Source organism: Gopherus flavomarginatus, chromosome 7 (assembly GCF_025201925.1).
Source record: "Gopherus flavomarginatus isolate rGopFla2 chromosome 7, rGopFla2.mat.asm, whole genome shotgun sequence".
NCBI classification, from domain to species: domain Eukaryota; kingdom Metazoa; phylum Chordata; order Testudines; family Testudinidae; genus Gopherus; species Gopherus flavomarginatus.
In genome coordinates this window covers 41,112,745-41,128,163 of record NC_066623.1, presented here as the reverse complement: position 1 = coordinate 41,128,163, position 15,419 = coordinate 41,112,745, and the positions used below count along the sequence as shown (strand labels likewise).

General features: G+C 48.4%; 1 non-coding gene across 1 annotated transcript; it reads right to left on the bottom strand.

Annotated features, from left to right (window-relative positions):
• Positions 1–6,329: 6,329 nt before the first annotated feature.
• On the bottom strand, positions 6,330–6,401 carry TRNAE-UUC (transfer RNA glutamic acid (anticodon UUC)). The gene has a single exon. It is a non-coding gene; the product is annotated as a tRNA-Glu (tRNA).
• Between the last annotated feature and the right edge of the window lie 9,018 nt (positions 6,402–15,419).

Genomic DNA, 15,419 nt, shown 5'->3' with positions numbered 1-15,419 from the left:
ACCATTAGAGGAGTGAAGTTCTGGAACAGCCTTCCAAGGGGAGTAGTGGGGGCAAAAGACATATCTGGCTATAAGACTAAGCTTGATAAGTTTATGGAAGGGATGGTATGATGGGATAGCTTAATTTTGGCAATTGATCTTTGATTATCAACAGATAAGTATGCCCAGTGGTCTGTGATGGGATGGGATCTGAGTTACTGAAAGAATTCTTTCCTGAGTGCTGGCTAGTGAGTCTTGCCCAGATGCTCAGAATTTAGCTGATTGCCATATTTGGGGTTAGGAAGGAATTTTCCTCCAGGACAGATTGGCACAGGCCCTGGATGTTTTTTGCTTTCCTCTGCAGCATGGGTCACTTGGTGGATAATTCTCTGCAGCTTGAGGTCTTCAGACCACAATTTGAAGACTTCAATAACTCAGACATAGGTTAGGGGTTTGTTATAGAAGTGGATGGATAGGGTTCTGTGACCTGCTTTGTGCAGGAAGTCAGACTAGATTATCATATTGGTCCCTTCTGACCCTAAAGTCCATGAAACCTGTTGCCTTTTTTGAACTCAGGACCTTCAAGTTATGAGATGGACACGCTGCCAACTGCATTGAAAAGGCTTTAAAAAGCTTTAGGCTCAGTGTATAGGTAAGCAGAGTCAGGATGACCTCTACCCTGACATCTGGTGGTGAATTGTGAGAAGTGCGGAAAGAATGTCAAGAAGTGTGAAATCTCAAATATTTGCATGGGCACACTCAGCAAGGCAGCCTGGGATGGTTATTTTGACAGCTCTGGGATCCCCAATTTCTTTTTTATTGGGGCAAGATAAATAAAGTGTTGCCACCTGATTATGTGAATGAGGAACTACAAGACTGCTTTAGAACAGAAATGTCTCAATATAAATTAAATGACACTTGCTAGACAAGGGACATGGGTTCCAAAACCCAGTGACTTTAGAGAGGTTGGTGATTGGTGTGTGGACCTGATGGCATGATCATCTTTTGAGGGTCTAGAACACAAATTGCATATCCTCTTCTCTTCACTGTTAAGGAGTAAAGCTAATTTTGATTCCATTAGGAGTCCATCTAGAGACTGCTGAGCTGATTTCATGTTGGGCCACTAATGCACCAGCACCAGGGGTCCCCTACTAAGAACTGAGATTCCTGAGTGCTGTGTTAACTAGTAAAGGAGCCTGAAGAGCTATCATTAAGTGGCTGACAGAGCAGAGCAGTTTACAGTGTGTTGGAGTAGCCCATGGAACAGTGAGTGGAGTGAAGTGGTTTGCAGGGACAACTAGAGGAGCAGCACAGCTGGTGTGGTGGATCTGGTCGTGGTGAAGGCTGCAGCAGAACTCCATGGAGAGGCAGAACAGTTGTCCCTGGCCCATGTAAGGTGCCCCTTAACACTCTGTGTGGAGTCCCCCCCATTTCCACCCAGGCTGGGGGGGTAATACTCTGCAGATAAACTCTTGAATTCTGGGGTGGCATGGACCAGGGACTTTTGGGTTGTTGGACTTTGGGGTGATTGAACTTAAGACCCTTAGGGGAAAAGGACATTGCCAAGCTTACTTGGAGGTGGGTTTTTGTTTATGGTTTGTGTTATAATCCTGTTTGTGATGTTTCTCCAATGGGATGCCGCATTGTTTCCTTCCTTTATTAAAAGGATTTTGCTACACTCAGACTCCGTGCTTGCAAGAGGGAAAGTATTGCCTCCTAGAGGCGCCCAGGGGGTGTGGTATGTAAGTGTCCGAGGTCACTGGGTGGGGGCTCGAGCCAGTTAGGCATTGTGTTATTGAAACAGAACCCTTGGATACTGAATCCGGCCCTTGTTGCTGCCATCTCAGAGGGGCAGAAGAAGGGTTACATATATAGGAATCTCCTACAGCAGTGACTGGGACAGAAAAGGAGCCAGAGATGTGCTGGAAGAAGCAGAGAGCTCTGGTGACCAGAGACACTTCCTGGCAGCTTTCACAGCAGCAAAGAAATCAATTCATGCTGCCAGTGACCAATCTACTGGAACTAATGGCAGCACAGGGGGGATGTTTCCAAGCTATGCACCTACTTCCACATTTTAGAACTTACTCTCCTTTTCCTAGTAGGGCACTTTCCATGTGAATTAAGCAAAGCAAGCAGGGGAAACTACACAAGGAATAGATACCAGTGCTCCAAAGAAGTGTTGAATTCATAACCCCAGTAGTATCCCCCTCTGCACTAACCAGTTGCACTACTGCAGGTGCTTCTTAGACAAAGTTGGGACGCAGGCAGTTATTAGTCTCTGGGGGTCACACCTTTGCCTGGCGATTGTAAGGCTGATGCATCAAACCTAACTCAAGATGCGACTTTTCAGCCAGGAGACTCCAGGACATTTTAACAGGAAGAAAATCTCCTCCTTTCTGGTTTAGCCCCATTTCACTCCTTCTGCCTGTCTTCTCCCCCTCCCCTCCAGTCTCTTTCCTTCCCCATTGGGGCCATGCAGAGAGAAGCCCCACTCAGTCTCTGTCACAGAGAGTCTGTGTCCCATAAAGGGAGGGAGGGATCTCTCTAAAACACTGATAATGAGGAGGGTAGGGGTGTCTGTGATTAGGGGGACAAAGGATGGAGAATTAACAGTGGGGCCCAGAGAGATTCCCCCAGACTGGGGAGATGCCCTGCTGCCCCCCATCAGCCAGCTGTGGGAAGAACAACTTGGGATTGCTTGGGGAAGCCACCTTTAAAAACACAAGTGTAACATGCTAGTTATATTTTAATAAGACCAAAGCCTCCTCAAACCCAGGGTCACGATCACTAGAATGATTTTGTCCTGATTTTTTACTGGCCGCAGACACAAAGCAAATCAAAATACAGTTTCTGTTTGGAGTCAATGCACACACATGAATCTGGAGGCTTTTAATTTCTTAGGTTCTGTTGCCATTTCATTTCTGCCCTGTTCCAAGATTTATTGTTGTGAAAAGCAATGTTAGGCCTTTTGGAGTGTCCCCCCCTGGTCCTGTCTGCCACCTCTGGGCAATTTAAAATGGCCCGGGGCAGGAGCGGCGCCAGGCTTTTTGGCACCCTAGGCTCACGGCTATTTCTTCTCCCCGTGCACCAGTCCCGTGGCTCCAGTGGACCTGCCGCAGGCATTCCTGTGGAGGGTCCGCTGGTTCTGCGGTTCCAATGGACCTGCCGCAAGCATGCCTGCGGATGCTCCACCGGAGCCGTAGGACCAGCGGACCCTCCGCAGGCACGCCTGTGGCAGGTCCACAGGAGTCGCCTGCCGTCCCCCTGGCAAAATGCCGACCCCCATAATCCAGGCACCCTAGGTGACTGCCTAGGTCCCCTAAATGGAAGCGCTGGCCCTGGCCCGGGGACCCCTGCCACCACCAGCAGCAGCACAGAGGGACTAAGGCGGCATCCTGCCCACCCTTCCTCCATGTCGCACACCACTCCTGGAAGCGGCTGGTATGTCTCTGCCGCCCCTCGGGTGGGAGGGGGTCTCCACGTGCTGCCCCCACCCCAAGTGCCAACTCTGCCAACTGTGCCAATGGGAGCTGCAAGGATGGAGTCTTTGGGCAGCCATGCTCGGAGATGCCCCTGGCCCTCCTGCTTAGGGACTGCTGCCAGAGTGGGGTGCAGGTTGCTTTCGGGAGATGCCCGAGGTAAATGCTGCACCCCTCAGCCTCTCCTGCACCCCCAACCCAGACCCCACACCTGCACCCAAACTCCCTCCAAGCGCCTGCCCCCTGCACACCCTCCTGCAGCACAACCCCCTGACTGAGACCAGACACTGCACCCGAACGCTTTCCCACACTCCAACCCCTCTCCTTCCCACACCCAAACTCCCTCCCAGAGCCTTAGGCAGGTGTGTGTGGGGGATGGGGCAGGACTTGGTCCCATTCTGGGCACCACCAAAAATTGTAAAAACCTGCCACCCCTGTCCAGCCCAACCTTCTGCTGATGCACCTCAGCCCACACCCGTGCAGGGTTTGAAGCTTCCATTGCTTAAATTGCAGGACACTGAGGGATTTCAGCTCCACTTTGCCCACAGGGAACCTTCACCCCACTCCCAACCAGGTTCTTGTCCATGGGATCACTTAGGCGGGCTGGGTCCCTCGGTGTCTTTTCTCTCTCTATGACAGACCAGGGTGCAATAACTGGGGCATCTGAGCACCCAGGACCTTCTGTGGGGCTGCCATTCCCCTTCCCCTTTTGTGGTCTCATCTGTCATTCACTCCAGCGTTTTTTCTATCCATCGTCAGCACCATCCAAAGTAAACTGCACTCGCCTCAAAAAGACAAAGAGTCCTGTGGCACATTACAGAGAAACAGACATATTGGAGAATAACCTTTTGTGGGTGAATCCCCACTTCGTCAGATGAATGTAGTGGAAATTTCCAGGGGCAGGTATAAATATGCAGGCAAGAATCAGTCTAGAGATAAGGAGGTTAGTTCAGTCAGGGAGGATGAGGCCCTCTTCTAGCAGCTGAGGTGTGAACACCAAGGGAGGAGAAACTGCTTTTGTAGTTGGCTAGGCAGGCACAGAATTCCCACTCCATTCATCTGACGAAGTGGTGCTTCACCCATGAAAGCTTATGCTCCTGGATGTCTGTTAGTCTATAAGGTGCCACAGGACTCTATCTCTTTTTTTAGATCCTGACTAACACAGCTACCCCTGTGATACTCAGAAAGACAGTGTCCCCTGGTGGGTGTAAGTCACTGACCTCTCTCCTCTCTGAGCACTGACTGCCCCTCTTTTGCTTGCCTCTCAGTCTGTGCAGATGGGATCTTTCCCTCCAGTGCTGGAGGATTCGCCCTTTTCATCTACCATTGTCTCAAGCAGCACAGCGGGTGGGAATCTTAAATGTACCAAGGTGACTTAGGAGCAGAAACCCTCCCAGACCTTGCATTCAGTTGGCACTCGCCCCTCACTCAGCAGGATTAAAACTCCTGCAGGGAGACCGCTGGGCCACATCCCAGCTGGGCATGAGCAAAGCAGCAAGGTGAAAAAAAGAACATGGGAATGCTGAGAATTGAACACAGAGCCTCATACATGCAAAGCATATGCTCTACCACTGAGCTACCTCCCTAGTTGAGCTGCAGCTTACACTCAGAGCTGTCCTATTTCCAGACCATCCAGTGGCCTAAGAGCAGCATGGGGGACACATTCCCTTTTCTGAGGGCCAAACCTGCTGTCCTGCAGGCTGCTGATTCTTAGGGTCAGTTTTCAGCGGGGCCAGATTCTATGTGTAGGGCAGAGAGAGTGGGTGCCCTGGACTCAGAGTGCAGAGATACACTCAGCCCTCTCCCCTGCATTGGGTGGAGGGTGCGGCCACCTCCTGCTGGAAGGTAATGGGAGGGGAGGGGTGCTGAGAGTCGCTCAACACCTGACCCTGGTGGCAGGAGTGGTGTGGGAAGCTCCTGGTATTTCTATGATCTGCTCTTTCCACCTGCCTGTGAAGTCCAGCTTTCCCCAGCACATTCACTGCGGTGCAATTGGGTCACTGTTTCCTTGGCTGAACAGCAAAGAATCACTCCCAGTTTCCCTTCTAGCTGCAGCAGGATTAGCCTGTGTCAGTGGTTAATGAGGTGGATCTAGTTGTAGATTGTTATTCATTCCCCACCTTGACAATTCACACAGTCCCTTTCCTACTCAAATCCCCAGCATCTTGGTAGCAGGGGTTGGGTCCTGAGATTTTGAGGGTCTTTTTACCCTCCACCTGGAGTGAACTCAGCTTTTCCCCCCATCCCAGACAATCCATGAAATAACAACAGGGGCATAAAGAAAGAGGGGAGGGAACATCTCACAGCCAGGGCTGGAAGTGCCCAGGGCCCCTTGCTTCTCCATTGTTTCCATGGAATTTGGCCCCCTGCTTTACACAAGGGAAGGAGAAAGATCTTGCTGTTCCTGTGGCTGTGCAAGGAAAATTGTGCTTCTGTATGAAAGAGAGGAGGGAAGTGGCCCCATGATGGGACAATATCCTCAGGATTAAGACCTAAGGACTCAGGCTGAGAACTGATTTAATTCCACTCATCTGGGATTTAACAAATTGTCTTCCATGGAGCAGGGCCAGTTCCAGTGTTTTTGCCACCCCAAGTGGAAAAAAAAAATAAAAAAGCTGCAATCAGCAGCAGCTCTACCTCTGCCGCTTTTGGCTGCAAGTCCTTCCCTCCAAGAGGGACTGAGAGGGCCAAATTGCCACAGAAGCCTGCCCATTCCATTGGCCGCCACAGGAAACTGCTTGCTATGCTAGTGCCTGGAGCCAGCCCTGCCATGGAGACGCTGGGAAGATGGGGGAATCAGGAAGAAAACACGGATTTGTTTCCATTGCAAGTGAAGAATAACTGAAGGTTTTTTTTGCTTTAAAGCCACTTTTCCCTGACTGGGAATTGAACCCAGGTCTTGGCAGTGAAAGTGCAAAGTCTTAACCACTAGACCACTAAAGAGCTGATAGCATAGTTTTTCTTCTCACTTATGCTACACTTTCTTAGGCTACTTTCTATCCACTTTCTGAAACCACTCCATTCTCCGCTCCCTGAGGGGATAGGAGCAGACTGCAGGAACCCCTGTGCTCAGTGGCACAATCTGAGCCCAACCCAAGTCACTGAAACAAACTCAAATGATGCTTCCTCCAGCAGGACCACAGACCCACACAAAAAAAACCCAGGAGGAACAATCTTCCTCTGCCTTCATTTACCCCATCGCAACTCTCTCAGCAGCCGACTCTTGCGGGAAGAACTGAGCTGATAGGCGCTCTGGCATAGAGACTAAGGCAGGGCTGTTGCTACCCTTTGATGTGAGCTGATCACATTCTCACTCTGTATAATGGGGCTCTGACCTTTGCTGTCTTGTGAGTTCTGAGCCCCCCAGACCCTTCTGCTGGGAGCATGGTGATTGCACAACAGTTGCAAGCCCCTTTCCCATCTCCTTGTCCTCCTCGGCTTACCCAGACCTTCCCCACAAATGGTTCTATCAGGCGCTGGAGGGATCTAAGCACCTGCAGGTTTCCCTCACCCATCTCTTAAAGCAAACAGTGATTCCCTTCTCTGACACTCCTGAGCCTGGGCTTCTTTTGAGTTTTTCCCCAGGGGACCTGATGCCCTGTGAAAATGTGTGTGTGGCACGTGGGGAACTCAGACTCAGACTCAGACTCTCCCCCACTAGATGAGTCCAAAAGCACCTCCCCTTGGTGGGAGAATCCTAAATTCCACTCTCCCATCCTGGTTATTCTGACCAGCTGATGGCAGCAGCATGCTAAATCAACCCCAGCTCTCTGGGCTAGAAAGCAGCATCTAACCAGCCCTTGACAGCTCTGGTTTGCTAGCTGGAGACATAACAAACCAGGAAAGAAGGCAAATGTCAGACAGGGAACTTCAACTCACAAATAAACACCCTCAGGCTCCTTCTACACTGCGACTGGGCAGTTGACTGACTTTAAATCTAGCTAGCTCAGTTGGTAGAGCATGATGCTCTTAATCCCACCATCATAAATCCAAGCCCCATGGAGGGTGGTAGCGACAGCCCTTAGGTGTCACTCTTCTGCTAATAGTCACAGATCAAAATGAAACAAACTCTCTATGCTCTTCGGCAGGTCATGTTTCTTCCTCTCTCTGAGCTTCAGCAAAATATGAAGAGAGATCAAACTGACATTTGCATCCTCTGTTAAGAGAGTATTTTCTCCTCTTCCATTCTACCCCAGGCAAGAAGAGGGGATAACGAAACATTTTACGGATGTCTGCAAAGAGAAAAGTTTGGTCATTATAAATAGGACGATGATCAATTGTTCTCCATGTCCACTGACAGTAGGACAAGATGCAATGGGCTTAATTTGCAGCCAGGGAGAATCACATTAGATGTTGGGAACAGCTTTCTAACTCTGAGTGTAGTTAAGCTCTGGAATAGGCTCCCTAGGGTGTCTGTGGAGTCTCTGTCCTCGGAGATTTTAAAGAACAAGTTGAACAAACCTCTGTCAAGGATACTCTGCATATACTTGGTCCCATGGACAACCTGCTCTGGCTCTGGTTCCCTCCTTCTGCTCCCTGCCTGGGCTGACTGCTGTGGGCACTTGATCCCACATGCCCCCAATGCATCGTCTCTGCTTGGCCCTGCTTCAGCAGTGAGGACTGGATTTCATGACCTCTCCAGGGCCCTTGCAGCCGTACAGCTCTATAATTCCATGCCATTGCAATACAACATAAACAACAACAAAAGTGGAAACACTCCAATCTAACATCTAACAATTCAGCGTGAACTGACATTCCACAGCACAAAGTGACAACACGTAGGAGTGCAAAGCCCGACAATTCAGCACCATGAAAATGAACGCCCCATGGGGCAAAATGACGCACTGCAAAAGAGCTCAGCTCAAACCAGTGCAACACAAGCCAGTGCAAAAACCATACAACATGAAACAATGCATCAGAGTGCAAAGTGACATTGTGCAAAACAGCTCAGCGTGGAACAACAACACAGCACAAACCCACACAACAGAATCATATAGAAAGGTAGGGCAGGAAGGGACCCTGAGAGTCAGGACCAAGTCTCCGTAGGCTGTCCCTGACAGGTGTTTGAAGAACAAGGAAACAAAGGGCACCAGAAACTTATGTTTTTTTGGATGAGCAAAGAAAAGGGAGTAGCATTGTCCCCCTCAGGTAGCCCCTGTTCAATTTCAGGTCAGAAAACAAAACTCTTCTGCAAGAATATCTAAAAAATATTGTTTTTCACTTTACTTCATAAGTACAGTTGTGTGGCAATTAAATGATGACTCTAAAGTTTCATAAAAGTGTGGGAAATATGGATGTATCTGAGGAAATGGCTTGGAATGAAGAAAGACAAAAACTAACAGGTCGAGAGAACAGGCACTGTTTCCCCCTGGTTTGGAACTTCTCTCACAACTACTGGAAGAGAAAAGCTAAGCAAATGGTGTTCTATTGTTGCAAAGGAGATTAAAGTGAGGTCATTTTCTGCAGATAGAATTAAATGGCTATGTCAGGAGTGGGATTTGAAACCACGTCTCCATGCAGAAACCAGAACACCCAATGGATTGGAAAAAAAGATACTTATAGCTAGCACTTTAGACCAGTCCACCATCCTGATACTACAAAGACTGTGACTTATCAACCCTAGTTTTCATTAATAGTTGATGAACTCTTTAGGAAGGTCAAGATGGCACATCTCTTTCAACTCCTAGAGACCTTCTACAGCACAGGTGACTTTTAGACACACTCACCCGGACCTAAAGTTACACATTTCCTGGAGCTCCATGAGTTCTGCGGTGTTGGAATCTCCCTGTTCACTTTTTAAGTGAACAAAAGATGGGTGCTGGAATTCTAAGAGAGTAATGGTGAACCTCAAAATCCTGCCCTGTGCGCCGGACAGTTAAGCAACCTGCACCCACAACCTCTACAATGATAGCATCCTGTCTGGGAACAACTCACTTACCAACAGCTGTGGTGTGAAATCCTCATTTCTTTGTTGTTCTGTCACTGTAGTCCCCACTTTCCTGTTGCTTGTCTGTATAATCTCTGTCTGGTTCTGTAACTGTTTCTGTCTGCTGTATAATTAATTTGTTTTGTGTAAACAATTAAGGTGGTGGGGTATAATTGGTTAGATAATCATGTTACAATATGTTAGGATTGGTCAGTAAAATGATTGGTTAAGATAGAGCTAAGCAGAACTCAAGTTTTACTATATAGTCTGCAGTCAATCAGGAAGTAAGGGGGGGAATGCGAATGGGAATTGGGGTAGGAGAATTGGAATTATGTTTTGCTAAGGGGGGGAATAGGAACAGGGAAGGGGAACAGGGACACAGGCAAGCCTCTGTGGTGTCAGAGCTGGGAAAGGGGATACTGAGGAAGGAAACTGGAATCATTGCTTTCTGGAAGTTTACCCCAATAAACATTGAATTATTTGCACCTTTGAGCTTCATGCATTGCTGCTCTCTGGTCACGTGAGAAGGACCAGGGAAGGGGAAGGTGATGGGATAAACCCTGTAACAAGTACGTCTTTCAGGGTGTGAAACCCCCCAGAACCAGTATAATTAGGCTGACCTAAGCCATGGTTAGATAGTGCTAAATGAGAAGAAAGACTGTTTTGCCAATGCAGCTATTACAGGAATGGAAAACCCTCCTGGTCACTGTAGCAACTGTCTACTCCACAGGGCTACAGCAGTATTTTAAGCATAGCCAGCCTCAGAAGGAGACCAGATCTGGCCCCATAGATGCTCAGGCACTAAGACAAGGGTAATGGCAATACACTAATGTTTCCATAGTTGGGGGGATTTGAACCTGCTAGGGGAAACCCCAATGGATTTCTAGTCTATCATCTTAACCACTTGACCACAACTACTTGACAAACAGCTGCTGCCCTACACGATGATTCTGTTCTCACAGAATTGTCACTTCAAATGACTCAGACCAACTCCCCCAGCACACTCACTGTTGTGCATTAGTGTAATTGTGTCCATGGTGAACAACAAGAGTTTCTGCCCATTTTCCTTCCAGCTGGAGCATGATTAGTGTGTTTGTGGCTAACAACTTTGCTATAGATTGTTGTTCATTCCCCACACTGACAATTCAGACAGTCCCTTTTCTATTCGAATCTCCACCATATCATTCCAATAGCCGGGAGCAGGATTTCTCTGGGGCACTGAAATGTTTCAGGGGATTTGTGTGTGAGCTCAGCCTTGCTTTCCATCCCTGATGTTTCATGGACTAACACCAGCAGCAGAAAGAAAGAGCTGAGCCAATATCTCACTGTCAGCAGTGAAGGTGGCCACGTCCCCTCTGTCTGACCATTGCCATTGCAGGAGAGAAGGTTTCACTGGAATCGAATGCCCTGGCTCAGACAAGAGACACAGGGAGATTTTACTGTTATTGGATCTGTGCAAAGGAAATTGTGCCTCTGTGTGAAATTGAGGAGGGAAATGAAACGTCCACATTGTGGCCCAGTGTCTTAAGGAATGTGGGCGATTGACTCTGGCTGAGAAATGATTTAACAGGAATTTGTATCAATGTATTGCCCTGATTAAAAGTTGTGGCTGTAAGGTGCCACTGTTGTTAGTACTTGAACCTGCGTGGAGACACTCAAGTGGGTGTCAAGTCCATTACCTTAACGAGGGGTAGTTGATTATTTTGTCAAGATCCAAATTTCTTGGTCAAGATCTAGTCAATGTCTAGATGACAGAGAAAATAATACACTGATGATAATAAGAAGAATTTAGAAATATTTACAGTTGCTATGGGCATAACTATGATGATTGTTTCATGTTTCACTCATCTGACACCACCATCACCTTTCCCTTTAGCCTTGTAGTTTGCCAAGGGTAAAACTAAACATCTCTTCAGATACAAGGGAGTGTGTGTGTTCACTCCTGCTAGCTACACAGAGGCTTGATGTAGCTGCTTTCAATCCTCCGGCTCTGCTGGGATAAGTAACATTTCAGGGTGTCAGTGGACTGAAGGAGGGAGATCATTTTTTGACAGATGATGCCTCCTCTTAAAGGTGTTTGTCTGGCTGGCAGCCCTGGTTCCCAGGTCTCTCCTGGGAAGAGAAGAAAGTTTTTGTGCAAAATACTAAAACTTTTAACAGACAGGAGGGAAAGGCGATGACCACATGGTGGGGCCAGTATGTACCACAACATGGTTCTGTTATGTGGGATGACTCTGAACATTGACTGATCTCCACTCCCTTGGATTTGAAGAGATGTTTAGTTGTGCACTTAGGAACCTATAAGGCTGAAGCAATGTTATGGGTGGTGACACTACGATGGAAGGGTTTTTTACTGTTGTAGAAATTGTTAAAAACACTTAGCTTAAACTGGAACTGCCTGTTATTAAAGGCTGGTTTCCCCACGTCAGTTCCATAAGCTCTCCTAGAAACACCCTGGGTTCTCTCCTGCCTCGGTGGGAACTAGAGGGAATCGTCCGCTGCTGCCCTTGGCCCTAGGCTGATTTTTCTGGGGAGGGGACGTGGAATTGATTTGTTCGCTGTTGAGAAAAGAGCCGGGCCAGTTCTCAGGGAACCAGAACTGCCAGCATCTTCCCAGTCCAACCCAGGCTGCTGCCCCGTCCCAGTCTCTGTTCCCCTTGGAGCCCTTCATGTTTGACTCTAGAGCGGGCTGGGAGCAGCAGCTGAGGCAGAGGACAGCCTGAGCCAGGCAGATAAGGAGTTTAGCAAGCAAAAAATGTAAAATGGCAGTGGAATATTACCTTGGACTCGACGGCATTTCTCCATTGGTCTGTCTGCCTTGGGGCAGGGACAATAACACGTCCTGCTGCATTCATTATTTCAAGAGGCAGTTTAGGATTTTCATTCTCACACACAGTGCACAAAGCGGGACTCAACCTTTGGCATAAACTAAACAAGCTGCTCACAGATTCTGACAGCCACAGTGAGCGTACGGGTGAGAGCTCAGACCTGCCCCTGTCCCAGAGGGAGAGTGTTATCTGTGTGGGGACTGAACCACTGACCTACCCGCTCCTAACTCCTAAACTTTCAGTAACTCTATTATCAGTACCTGTGAGTGTTATTTAAACCGTAAGAAAAACCACACTGGGCTAGACCAAAGGCCCATCTAGCTCTGAATCTTGTCTTCTGACAGTAGCCAAAAACAGATGCCCCAACAACCAGTCAACAAGGCACCACTGGGAATTGAACCCAGGATCTCCTGTTGACGAAACAGCTGCTTTAGCCAGCTAAACCATGGCGCCTGTGGGGGGCCAAAACACAGTGTTTGCCCACACCTGACTCCCTGCCATCGCCACCAGGGCCTGACAAGCTTTGCTTGTATTTGGATTCTGCAAAGCAGAGGAGCAGGTGACGTTTTCTTTACAAGTTGTGTGTGAGTGAATCTTTGGCCAGGTCTGCACTACAAAGTTGTTTCAGCAGAATTATGTTGCTCAGGTGTGTGAAAAACACACAAAGCTACCTCAGTCAGCAGCTTGTGGCAGGCGTACACACTGCAATGCCACGTCTGGCGACAAAACTGCCCTGTTTTGCTGACAAAATAAAACAACTTTGATGAGAGGTCTAGAACTTTTTGAAGCAAACTTGAAGTGACAGAGTAGACGCTGCCGTTCATTATATGACCATACCTGGCCTCCTCCAGTATCCCACAATGCCCGCCATGAACTCGCCTACCCTGCATTCCTGCTACAGAGCCATGGGCCCCTTCCCTTTCATAGCTCAGGGAAGTTCTGACAGCCTGAGCCTGTTGCTCTGCTCTGGCAGCCAGGAGCAAATCACTGCCGTGGAATGCTGCTCTCTCCTGCACCACGAACACAGAGCAGGGTGGCGGAAGCTTCCTTACAGTGTGGGGGGCCACTGGCATCCGAACTGTGACACGCCCAGGACACCTCTTCCCTCGAGGAGGCTCTGACCTTCTAAAGAGGGACGGGTGTTTTCTAGTAAAATCAGGAAAAGGGAAGGAGAAAACTCGATAGAAGTTCCTCCTGGCGCTCACATACGTGAACCCGAATACTTTCTCAGTCCTCAAAGAGAGACCTTGAGAAAGAGACTTGCTGAAGCAAAGCCACAGGGGTCTCTGAGGTTTCCTTGGCCCCTCGCCCCTGTCCTGCCTGGCAGATGTCAGCATCTCTGTGAGGTCACCACCTCCCCATCACCTTTGACCAATAGTCTGAGGACCTGCAAAAGGCCTTTGTGATGTCACTCCCACATCCCTCCCTTGCTGTGCTAATGTCCTGCCCCTGGCCAGGAACTTTGGAGGTTTGAGCTACTCCTGTGGTCACCCCACTCAAGGAGCGTTCGTTCTAGGCAGCAAGCCGGCTAGACAGGAAAACATCAGATGCTGCTGTCAATGCTACACTACGTTTGTCAGAAATTAGTCGACTTTATGTCCTGAAGAGACCATTAGAGCATCTAATCTGACCCTCTGCATATCACAGGCCTCCTGTATAACACAATAGCTACTTTTGGGGCAAACACATTCCAGAAAGGCATCTAGTCTTCATTGAATGACATAGGGAGATGGCAAATCCACCACTTTCCTTGGTAGCTTGTTCCTGTGATGAATCATCCTCGCTGTTGAATATTTGTGTCTTATTTGTAATATGAATTTGTCTCTTTTCACCTTCCAGCCATTGGGTCTTGTTATACTTTTCTCTGCTAGATTCAAGAGCCCTTTAGTAGTCAATATTTTCTCTCCATTAAGGCACTTCAATGAAGTCACCTTTCAATCTTCTTTTGATAAGCTAAACAGGTTGAGCTCTTTCAATAGCTCACTAGAAGGCATTTTTCTCCAGCCCTCAGAACATTTGGTGGCTCTTTGCTGCCCCAGCTCCAATTTCACAACATCTTTTTCAAATGAGGACACCAAAACTGGAGGCAGTATTCCAATATCAGTCTCACTGATGCCATGTCACCTCTTGTGACGTTATTGACATAATCTGTAACTGTGCAGATCACTGTTGCGACCACTGTTCTATATTTGCAGCCAATATTATAGAAAGGTTGTTGTGTAAGGGGTGTATGGAGAAGTTCTGCTTGGCTGATTATAATGATGCTATCTCTATATGTGTATCATTTTTGTAGTTGAAGTTATGAATATTCGCTCTATGCTGCCCGTTTTTCAAACTTGTGCTATACTTCCGAGGAACACCCCAGCCGGACAAGTTGGTGTCAGTTCTGCCTAACTTGCTTGATGGCTCATTAAGCTGTACAACTGACCCATTGAGAGAAGGCAGATATGCCTTGTGACTTAGCAAGGTATGCAGGGACCTGCCTATGGACAGAACTCTAAGGTTTTTCTGTGCCACGTGCTGGATAGAGTGTCCTTGGGACAAAGAAAGCAAAGATCACAGACAGGAGACTATAAAAGGCTGATGCTTCATCTCCATCTTGTCTCCAATCCTGCTTCATACCTCTGGAGGGACTTTGCTACAAACTGAAGCTCTGTACAAAGGACTGAATGATCCACCCCAGCTGTGGATGGACTTCAGAGACTTGATTTGAACCTGTAGAGTTTGCAGAGGAAGCTGTGCGGCTCTGTCCACGATGGCCGAGAAACATCAGGTAATTGTTGCCTTCTGTAACTTCCACTGGAGCCCAGCACGGACGATCTGGAGAAAGCAGCGGAAGCTATGTGGCTCTGTTCCCCCCAGAGCCCCACGGGGAGAATCTAGAGAAAAGGGAGTCATTCTTCACCTGTGCTCCCAGAAGAGCTGCTAGGACTCCTTCCTTTTCTACCCTCTCCATCCCAGCAAGAAATGTTGTCAAGGACCAGCGTTAGGGGAACTGGTGCCCTGGGCAAAACATGTAATTAGGCACTTCCCCATCACCCCTGGACGATCCTCCTCACCCTTTACCACTAGCTCCTGCACTCCCAACTCCTGCCCCCTCCCGTGCCCTAACCCCTATGCTGTATCCCCTTTGCCCTTAACTCCCACACTCCCCTCCTGTGCTACTAGCCATTGCCCCCTCCTGCACCCCCTTCACCCCTAACCCCT